This window comes from Mastomys coucha, unplaced genomic scaffold (assembly GCF_008632895.1).
Source record: "Mastomys coucha isolate ucsf_1 unplaced genomic scaffold, UCSF_Mcou_1 pScaffold21, whole genome shotgun sequence".
NCBI classification, from domain to species: domain Eukaryota; kingdom Metazoa; phylum Chordata; class Mammalia; order Rodentia; family Muridae; genus Mastomys; species Mastomys coucha.
Genome location: NW_022196904.1, coordinates 181,135,198 through 181,146,981, shown reverse-complemented (window position 1 = coordinate 181,146,981; position 11,784 = coordinate 181,135,198). Strand labels below are relative to the sequence as shown.

At 36.7% G+C, this 11,784-nt stretch overlaps 1 long non-coding RNA gene across 1 annotated transcript in view; it reads left to right on the top strand.

The window, feature by feature from the left end:
* The window catches only part of LOC116101480, a 43,062-nt gene extending 35,831 nt beyond the window's left edge, over positions 1-7,231 (top strand). The window contains exon 3 of the long non-coding RNA XR_004122839.1: positions 6,866-7,231. This is a non-coding gene — a long non-coding RNA (uncharacterized LOC116101480). The remainder of the gene's footprint in view (positions 1-6,865) is intronic.
* The last annotated feature ends 4,553 nt before the right edge of the window (positions 7,232-11,784 follow it).

Below are 11,784 nucleotides of genomic sequence, written 5' to 3'. Positions count from 1 at the left end.
GTGTGTGTGTGTGTGTGTGTGTGTGTGTGTGTGCATGATGGATGTGGATAGACATGCTTGTTGCCGTGTTCATCTAGAGGTCAGAGGATAACCTTGTGGAGGAGTCAGTTCCACGCTTCTGTCTCTTCCAGGGATCTAACTCCTCAGGCTTGTGTAGTTGTTTTGACAGTCCAACCTTTTTACTTACTATTACCCAGGCAATTTTGTAAGTATTTTACATATACTAATTATTAGCATGCATTATAACCAGCTCACTAGTTAAGAATAATACTTGAATTTTACAGATGGATATTTGAGGTGCCCTTTCATTTCTCAAGCTACTGAATTTCATAAGTGGCAGAGGTAGGATTGGGCAAAGGTGGTATGCCCACAAAACTGTGTGACTGTCTACTATGGCATGCTGCTTGAAAACGATAGTCTTCAATTGTTAATGAAGATAAATTATGGAAGTTATTCAACCAATGTTCCCCGTGCTTCATTCTACATTTCTTACTTCTCAGCAAGGATGCTTCCCCGATTTCTTAAGGAAGGCCTAGAGAGGAGGCTCAGTGGTTAAGAGCACTGACTGCTCTTGCAGAGGACCTGGGTTTGGTTGCTAACACCCACATCATGGCTTACAACTACCTTAAACTCTAGTTGCAGGTGATCTGATCTCCTCTTCTAGCCTCCACTAAACATGTGCACAGTGCTTATGAGGACAAACAGTCATACACATAAGATAATAAATAAATTAAAAATAAATCAACAGTCATGGAGGTTCAAATCTCTTTCGCCAAGAGTTCAATCCTGAATAATGTAAAAATAAATAAATAAATAAATAAATAAATAAATAAATAAATAAATAAGTACAGCTAGGGTCAAGCAAGAGAGTGAGGGGCCTAGTGCTAGGAAGTGACTAAGAAGGGGCTGAAATCAGTGAACTTCAGTTAACCTGAACTAATTATTTTCTTGTTAAAGGTGGGCTAAGGTCTTAAACTTCCAACGTGAGGCACGCAGAACTTCATCAAACTCAAAGCTGGAGATTCTCCCTAGGCTCCTCCTCCAGGCTGGAGACGCCTTTTCACTAAGTCAAAGAAAGGAAGGTAGAAGTCAGGAGCAAAGTTGAAGTTTTGTTAAGAATGAGCGTTATCTTAGAAATGGTAGAGTCTCTGCCCCAAGCTTATAAGAACGGGGCTCTGTGGAGTCTGACTGAAGTCTGGCTAGGGAGAGTGCATTTGTTTCTCATCTCCTCTCGTTCAAAAGATATTTTCCTTTTCTCTAAGCGATAGTAGTCCATTTTTACTTGCTCATGATTTTGTTCAATACACTAGAACCGTTGCATAGACTGAGTAGTAAAGGTAGTTGGCTGTGTGGTGCATGTGTGATCGCAGATATTCAAGGCATCAAACCTTGTCCTCAACGACTTCTTTAAAGCTTCTGCAGAGGGTCAGCTCCAAGACAGCACAGAGACCGAGTAAAGAACTGGGGCTCTTTAGGTTTCAGCTTTGTGACACTGTATTGGGAAACAACATAGAAAAGTTAATTTGTATTATTGTAAGATGACAGTCAAGGAAGGATGAAGAACTAATATAATAATATGGTGAAATTGACAAAATATATGAGACAGCAGGACCCAGACCACTCAGAAGAAAATTACAAAATGGAAATTAAATGTAGCTTACCAGGAGGTGAAAATAGCCCAGACACTAAATATAATAACATAAAAACGGTGTGCTAGATAGTCGTTAACTCAATGTTAACATTTCTCGTTGTACTCATTAACTTTTTGATTAAAGATAACCAAGGGATGTTATTTTCATATGAAAATAATTATAATCTTATGAAATTGGCTTGATTAATAAGAGCAGTAAGAATGGAAACTGACCGAATCAACCTTCTCTGCTAGAATTTCTTGTTAAGAAATCTCAGTTCAGACTTCTAAAAATATCTCCAGGATAAGAAGGCAGATTTCAATTGCAGAAATTAACTACTTGGGTGAAATTTTCTGCTTGGAATTATCAAAGTTCTCTTTGAGGTCATGACCTGATACTATTTCAGTCCTAGCAAGCAAGACCTTTCTAGCTTAGTTCAAGTTGGTTTTCCTATAGAGATTTCTTGGCATTCAAGTCATAAGCCTGTGATTGTTCTGTATCATCATGTCTGTCGTCAGCAATATCCTGCTCAAAAGTGACCCTCCAGCCAAACATTTGGCCATACAAAATTGTTTTCCAATTAGTTTTTGTGACAAAGGGGAGAGATTCTTGCTGAACTTCCACGAATAACTCTGTGGTCACAGAAATCAGAGCACTCAATATGAATTGTTGGATTCATATTGACCAGTCAGGGAACAACAATTCATTATTTGGCCCTACAATGCAGCTTCGAAGTTGGTTAAAACCACTTTCTCAAAAATTTACCCCCACAACAATTGTCAAAATAGTGCAAAGCTGAAAGTGTTAACCTTGACATATTGCCCAAATTTTTCAATCTTGAGAAGCAATTGTCTTATATTTTGGACAAATTTGTAATCTTTGTTCATCTCAGAACCAATTAGGAGAGAGTTACTTTATATAGTTTTATGAATAAATATAAAATTATGTGGAAGGATATACTCAACATTTGTATACACACTAACATATGTATAATTGTAAACAGAGATTTATACAAATCCAAACTTTAATTATCAGGTAAACAGCAATAAGATCATCACTGGGCTTATATTAATTAGTGACTCTTGTCTTTGTCTCCTCCTTATTGTTATACAAAACAGATTTTCAGCAATTATAAACTGCAAACTGTTAGCAATTCTTTAGTGAGGTAAATTAAAAAATCAAGAATAAACTTTTCTATAATTTTATGGAAAGTTTGCAGAGTATATTTATGCTTATTGAATTTATTAATAAAATGGTCTAACATTTAATATGCATTAGTTTTTCCATTTTGTTTTTCTAATAATGCATAACTATCTATCTTTAGTAGATTTAGGGGAATAGAGAATTAATAAGTATCATTAGACATTAGTGTTTGATGAATGCTTGTCTAGACCAGAACTAGAGATCTACAGACTACTTCAATAAACCCAAGAATGTGGTGCTATATGCATGAAAATCCAATTATGCAGTAAAATTCTCTTGCCCACTCTAGTTTTAGTTCTGTTTTAACTATATCTATCTTTGTTCAGATTATCAGGTTTTTATTGTGATCAGATATAAGATTCTCCTTATATTTAAGTTTTTCTACAAAAAGTTTGCTTTACACACTCAGATGCCATCACAATGAGGATAATCGTCACAGAAGGCATTGTTTGAGGATACTAATCATCACAGACGGCACTGTTTGGTGATATCTTTCTAACCTTCACTATGTCCTGCCTTTGACTGTTAGCCCAGTTACCATTGTGGAGCACTGTATGACTTTAATCTTAGTTGGTGTAGAGCGTGCTTGGCAAAGAAATTGTAGGTTTCCATGCCTTAGAAGGATATGTGAGCATAATTAAGGAATGGCACACAATCTACTTGTACAAATCTTTGCAAATGGAACTTTTAGTTAACCAATTGTTATTTCTTATCCATAGCACTGTGGATTTGCCTTTCACTGTCTCAGATAACTGATAGTTATAGAATTATGTATGAAAAATCTTAATAACTAGCACAAAGCAACGAGTAATCAAACATGCATATTGATTAAACGATAATTATAAGAAAACAAGATTTTAAAATATCTAAAAGGATGGTACCCCAAACCAAGACAACTAAAGGTTTCAATGAATTTAAGTGACTTACAACTTTCTACCATATTTTTTTCCTCTTGGTGATTGATACTGCCTATAATTTGAAAAGGAAATAAAGAAGCTGTGCTTTTCCAACATGCCGCACACTGTGATCTCACTTCATTCAAATTATCTCCTTTCACCAAGAGTTTTAGTTTTTCTCTAACTATGAATGCATTATTGTCTGTGCGATATTTTAATGCCTTTATAGTTTGATTCATTTGAAATAGATATTTTTCTGAATCAAATTTGAGAACTTCTTTTGATCTCAGATGCATTATTATACCTTTTAATCTTGGATACATTTTTATCTACTGACGCTCGGCCTGTGATAGGAAGCCCTAAAGCAAATATATTTAGAAGAAAGAGCCAATGCTCTTGGTTGAAACTAATGGCATCTTACATATTCAAGAAGACCATAGGTTTGGATGCCTTTTTATACAGTACAAGAATAATTCTAGTCTTACTCATTACATAATGTCTTTTTGTGATAAGCACATGAGATGAATGATATAAAATCAGCCAGAGCATGTATCACTCACTGCATTCAGAATACACAATAATCTTTTCTTTTGAAAAAATATAAATGAATGCTGAGAAAGCAATGTCAGCATTGATGGCCTTGTAACCATATATAAACAAGAAGGTGTTGCTGTTCAACATTGTATTTTGGCAACTCTAAATATTTGTTCTTTGATCCAGTCTTCATCACCATGTCCAATATGGGCTACTTTGCAAAATCAAACTGTGTTCACTTGTAGTATGTGTATTAGGAAGAAAGCAAGCTGTTCACTGGCCATCTCTGGAACTAATTCCTGGAGGGAGACTTAAAGGTATATTGCAGCATTTTTTTTCACTATCCTAATTGTATAGAAGTTCATTGAGATGTATACACCTTGTGTCAAGATAATTTTATTCTGTAATATTTATTTCCACTTGTGTTTATTTCCATTTGGAGGGTGATTTTTGTTTTGCTTGTTTTATTTTTTAAATAAAGTTTAAAATAGCTTTAAAGGAAGGAATCACTTGTTTTGGCTCACAGTCTTAGAGATTTCAATATGTAGACCTCAGCTGCAGTGACTGTGGGCCCAGGCTGAAACTATGGGAACTGCAACTTATGTAATAAACAGGAAGTAGGCTGAAAGAAGAGGGAAGAAGGGAAGAAGAGTAGGGGTAGAGGGAGCAAGGGAGGGCAGTATGGAGAGAGAGAGAGAGAAAGAGAGAGAGAGAGAGTCAAAGAGAGAGACAGAGAGACAGAGAGAGAGACAGAGGCAGGGAGAGACAGAGAGAGACAGAGAGAGAAGGAGGGAGGGAGGGGAGCTCAATGACAAGGAAGGGGGAGGGGAGGAGAAGAGAGGGAAACTTTCTCCCTCTGGAGCTCCATGTCTTAAAGTTTTCTGTACTTTTCCCCACTTGTAAGTGGAGTTTTTTTTACATATGTGCCTCTTTTGATGAGGGGAATTCATATCCTAACAAAAACATGTAGATTTCTTGTATAATTTATTTTATCTGTAAGGTATAATCCCATTTATGGATCTATGGCTATTTAAAATGTCTTTGTTGAGGTGAGTACCAGTTCCTACTTTATCAAAGTTCTTGTGGTTCAAATGCAGGAGATTAACTGTACCTTTGTTTTACTGTGGTGTTCAGTCACTGAAGAGGTTCTGATAGGTGTGAGGCACAATGCAGTGGTAAAGGACAATCTCTGTACAAGGACCAACTCTTACTTATTAGAAGCCAGTGCTCACAGAAGCCTGTAACTCAGCACCTCACAGCCTTCCTTATGAGCAAATACTGAGGAATATCAAGAAAAAACATATTGAAATTATTTTTTAATTCCACAAGTACCATTCTGGCATCTGTTATAAGAATGTTGAATATCAATAATATAAATACAATGAAAGACTTTGGAGCCCATTCATAGCATTAGCAAGAAAGATAGATATGAAACATTATTGAAATGTAAAGTTCATTCAATATATATGTAATGAAAAAAATAAAATACAAATGAAAGGTATTATGCTAGTAAGGGCGAGGAAAGCTAGAATCTCGATAGAGTCTTTGTAGCCAGCAGGACTGAGAGTAAGTGGATATGTCACATGGACAAAGGGTACGACCTACATGAAGGTCTCTGACACAGGAGTAAGAAGGTCCTGTCACCTGAGAGTAGGGAGAATGCAAGAGAAGCATCCCTGGGAATCCAGGGCCCTATCTGAGACATTTCTGAGTGAATATACACACAAGAAGGGGAGGGGCGATGCTCAGAAACACACAGGGTTTGGTCATGTTTCCTTACAGTATGAAAAGTCTCAATTTTGCTAAGGTGAAAAAAATGAGATATTTGTTTTGTGACACCATCATTTAAAACCTTTTGAAACTTGCATGCTAAGTGACTATAGTTTAAACATGTTAAAGCAGAAAACTTCAATACTTCTGAAACAATTTACCGATTTAAATATAACTTAATTTAAAGAAGAAAATGGAAACACTAACACTCATGACTGCTGCAGAATTTTAAAATATCTTTATTTTGCCACTTTAAGTGTAATCTGTATTTTCATCATAATAAATATCATTCCTGTACTCCTTTGACAGGTAAAATTGGTTGTATGAGTTTTTTTTAACTCATTCTCTTTTATTATCAAAAGATAATTGATATTTTATTTTCATCACTTATATTTTATCATTATCGCTTTATAAATATTATAAGTAACTTCTGCCATTAATCTTTAAATATTTATTTACTGACTTTGATATGAGTTACTAGATTACATCTTGACATATGTAGATATGAATAGACAAATGACAGGTACTTAAATCTCTAATTGCTTATTGCTTTCTATAAAAAAACCTATGGAAATTTAATAATTTGTATCTATACAATTCTGTATTAATTTGTTTATTAAAATAAAGAAAACACTAGAAGTTTTGCATTGTTCATCTTCTCAACCCTGAGTCATTATTGTGTTACACCCTTTGCCTAATTACTGATTATACTTTCTTTGTATTCATTCATAATATTTTGTAATTTTCTTTGTAAAGTTTCACACATTCTTGTTAGTTTTTTTCCTTGGATAATTTTAAAGATTGTTAATGAGATATTTTCCTTCTTTTAAGTCACAAACATGGCTGTATTGGTTGCTTTTCTATGGTTGAGGTAAAATATCGTGATCGTGAGAAGACAACACACAAAACCAGCAGCTAGTTGAGCTTATGAGTGCTAAGACTCCACGTGGAAGGAGCAAAGGCATGGTGGCAGTAACAGCTGAGAGCTCACATCTTGATCAGCAAGCGGGAAACAGAAACCACATGGGAAACCTGAAGCTCCTCACCAGTGACACACCTCCTCCAATAAAGTCACACTTCCTAGTCCTTTCTAAACAGATTCATTGACAGAGGACTTGAGAATCCCAACCTATGAGTCTGTTGGACATATTCTCACCCAGATCACAATAAAGACTGGCAGAAGCCAATTACAAAAGCCTTTCTTATGGTAAATTATGTACATAGATACCCATTAGATAGAAGGTTAGGAATTATATAGTGTCAAGTAAACTATAGACTTTAACTTTGTATAAATTATAGAAAGAATAATTAAACCATCCACAGCTACTTTGTGCTTTTATTTTCATCGTGGTTACCTAACCTACCAACTGATCCTGGTAAGAAATTAAGCATCCAAGGCTTGTGGATGGCTATAGATTTTATTTTTGTCCCTTCAGTGTGGACTTGGCTGTCTGAATTAGAGGATAGTATTTGCTCACTTCCCCCAACACAGAATTTATTGCTTGAACCTGCATCAGATCTCCACTTCTGCAATATTCAAAGCACCCTCTGCCTTGGCAGATTTCTTATACTGATTTACCCTTTCCAGGGATGAGTTGTTCAGAGAGGGCCATACTGCCAATCAAGGACATGATATGAAATGGAAATGATCTCAGCTAGCACATGTGAACACTAAATCTCTAGATGTTTCTGAGTCTTTCCTGCAAATAGGTTGCTTCCAGATTTATTTCCTACCGGCTCTGTTGTAAGCCCCCTCTTGGGAGGTCTGTGTGCCTGTTGGGTTCAGCTTCTGGACCAAAAATAATGTTTAAAAAGGAAGAAGAAGTAAAGAAAGAGAATAGTGAGGTGGGAATTTAACTTAAATTTAAATAAAATTGCAAGAAAAGGTGTAGATTTATTCTGAATGTCCTTTCAAGTTTGGACAAAGACATTTTCAAACTCAAGGATTTTGTCCTTTATGGGTCTTTCTATACTGAGTAAAATATTTTTGGGCATGTTAGCAGTAATGAACTGTTTGTGGAGAGACTAATTGAGAAAAGACTCAGGCAGTTTTCTCAGCCTCTTGTCAGTGTTTCCTGTCTCACAGAGGTGAGGGTGCTACTTGAGCTTTGCACTCCGTGGCACTGGTTTATTGTTTGTAGCCCTGTCCTTCAGGAACAAGCAGTCTGTATATCCCTACTTGTTGACTTGTGTTTCCCTGAAAGAGATAGCAATTGTCCTGATGTGATAAAGAGGAGTGTACACAGAGTAAATCCCCTTTCCAAACAAAGGTATATCCTTTTCTAACCAAGACAGAGTGAGAAAACATGAAGGTTGTTATGGTGTGTGGACCTTAAACTAAGGATGTCTCTCTAATGAAATAGTCTACTATGCATAACCCAGCAACTTCTGGGAAATTAATGCCACCAGCAAAAATGCTAATATTTTTTTCTTTTCTTTTCTTTTCTTTTTTTTTTTTTTTTTTTTTTTTTTGGTTTTCCAAACAGGGTTTTGTGTAGCCCTGGCTGTCCTGGAACTCACTCTGTAGACCAGGCTGGCCTCAAACTCAGAAGTCTGCCTGTCTCTGCCTCCCAAGTGCTGAGATTAAAGGCATGCACCACTACTTCCCAGCTTAATAATTTTATTATTAATAAAGGGTGCAAAGCCAAGAAAGAACAATACCTATGGTTACTAAACCTGGGATCAGTTAAGAATCCAAATCACTACATGGTTAATACACACATTGGTCACCGACTATGCATCAAAATGTTATAACGATGGGCAAAGTGGAGTGAGTGACAGTCCAGATCGTGAGTTATAGCACTTCATGGAATCATGGTTGGCTTACTTTAGAGTACTGGCTGATTTTCTATGTCAACTTGACACAAGCTGGAGTTGTCACCGAGAAAGAAGCCTCTCTTTAGGAAATGCCCCCAAGAGATCCAGCTGTAAGACACTTTCTCAATTAGTGATCAAGGGTGGAAGGGCCCATTGTGGGTAGTGCCATCCCTGGGCTGTTAGTCCTGGGTTATATAAGTAGGTTATATTTATGAGTTTAGGATTAAATACACATGAATACATACATGGATACATACATACATATATACATATATACGTACATACATAATACATATATACATACATACATGTATAAAACCAAAGAAAAGCCCATGAATTTGAAAGGCAACAAGGGAAGGGACACCATGTGAATTGGATTAGAGGGGCCAAGGGAATAGACTATATTGTAATTATATTTTAATTTTAAAATTTAATTAAAAATTACATTTTTATATTAATCATAAATGTTGTCAAACCTGGTTGTTGTCGAGGTGCTCAGGATGCTAAGGCAGGGGGATGACAAGTTCGAGTCCAGCCTAGGTAACTAAATGAAACCTTATTCCAAAATAAAAAGGATAAAGAAGAGAGTATGTGTCGCCGCAGACTGATTCATTTTCCTACTGACATATGAATACGTTAAACAATCAGCACACAAATACAATTTGCAATTATTTAGATCATTGTGCTTTCTTTAGAATCTGCACATTTTTCTTCCGTTCTTTTCTCTTCCCTCTCCTCCCCATCTGTTTCTCCTTTCCTTCCTTTTCCTGCTCTTCTCTTCCCTTCCCTCATGTTCCTTCCTCTCCCTTTTCTACCTTTCTCCTTTCCCTTCCCTTCCTCCTCCCCTCCGTCACTTCTTTCCTATCTCTCTTCCTCCTGTCTCTCATCCATCCCTCCAATATTTCTTCTGTACCAACCTTTCCTTGTGCCTTTAATAACCAAAACTATTATAAATTTATCTTCAACATGATGACTATTTTGACATTAAGAGACACTTGAACAAGCCATCACCCCCTTCAGATGGTAAAAACGGATGACCCGGGCTTTACAGGATGTTTTTCTAATTGGGATCCACTCTTAATGCATTAGTGGCACAATCTTTACGATGTGTGAGATTGCACAGCTATCGTCCTCCTGTTTGTCTCCAGTTTTACTAAAGGTTTGCTACAGTCAAGCTCATTACTAGTTCAGCTAACTGTTCAGGCTGTGGACAGAGCTGCATGCCTATGTCATCCTGACTGCTCCAGAAGGCTTAAAATAAAGCGAGCAGCCAAGCAGGATGTTTCAGTAGAGGAACTACACACTGAGAGTCTCTCTCTCTCTCTCTCTCTCTCTCTCTCTCTCTCTCTCTCTCTCTCTCTCTCTCTCTGTCTCTCTGTCTCTCTCTCTCTCTCTCTGTCTCTGTCTCTCTGTCTCTCTCTCTCTGTCTCTCTCTCTCTCTCTGTCTCTCTCTCTCTCTCTCTCTCCTTCTGCTCACAGGGCAGACTGCTATAGCTAAAGAGGATGTTGAGACTTGATTTATTGACAAGACTTAGCACAAATCTTCACTTTGGTTGGATCACTGACTTAATGTGCCACAATGCCAAGTTACCATAAAGTAACTATGCTAATCACAAGAGGGCACAAAATAAAAGAAAAAATAATTTCCTAAACAAGTCTCTCAAAATACTTCAGTTGTAAAGGGATGCTTAGAAGACCTTTGAAAATAAAATAATTACATGATCAAGTATTTAAGGCGGGTGTTGGCAGTTAATGCTGGTTACTGCCCTAATTTGGGGGACACTGGCAAAGGGATCTCTGCTTTCAGATGCCTTACACCCCTTTTCCTGAGTGTCATTCTTATAATGAAAACTCTCATTACATCAGAAGTAAAAGGAGACTATGAATAGTGGGATGTGCATATGTATAATCGTTTTCAGCCAGATCTTCTATAAAATACTGGTAGATTAATAAAAATTATTTTGGTTTTGGTTTTGTTTTTCAAGACAGGGTTTCTCTGTGTCACCCTGGCTATCCTGGAACTCACTCTGTAGACCAAGCTGGCCTCAAACTCTGAAATCTGCCTGCCTCTGCCTCCCAAGTGCTGGGATTAAAGGCATGCACCACCACTGCCTGGCTTAATACAAGTTCTTAATTGCTGAAGGCAAGACCATGTTTTTGAACAGTAAAAAATAAACCTGAGATATATGATTAACATTAGATAGCTTGTATTTATAAATTTAGGAATGCACACATATGTTTTTATATATTTAGGGATATATATTAAATATGTGTTTCTAAATATTTAGGGACATATAATTAATATATATTATATAATAAATGTAATATATGTTATATGATAACATGTAATATAATATATAATAACAGTTAAAGAAAAGTTGGACTGAGTCTATGAATTTGAAGGAGAGCTCGGTGGTAGTGAAGTTACAAAGTCAGAGCTGGAAGGAAGAAGAAAGAGAGAATGATGTAATTACATTTTATTTTAAAAATATTTTTAAATACTAGATTTTTTATTCTTCCTCTTATACAGTATATTCCAACCTTATTTCCCTCTTCCTCCATTCCTTCCATTCCCCCACATCCCCTCTTCACCAGATCCACTCCTCCTCTGTTTCCCTTTAAAAATGAGCAGGCCTTAACAAGATGGAATAAGATTAGTTACAAACTCTCACATCCAGGCTGGGCTAGGCAACCCAGTAGGAGGAAGCGAGTGGCAGAGCTATGGAAACAGAGACACTCCCACTCTCAGTGTAGGAATCCCACAAAAACACCAAGCTAACAATCATAACATATTTGCAGACTTAGGCTCTGGAGGGGCTGCTTACTGTTTAAGAACATTTACTGCTGATATGGACGACTGGGGTTCAATTGTTTAGCATTCATGTCACCATTCACAACTATTCTTAACTACATTCTCAGAAGATCCAGTGTCT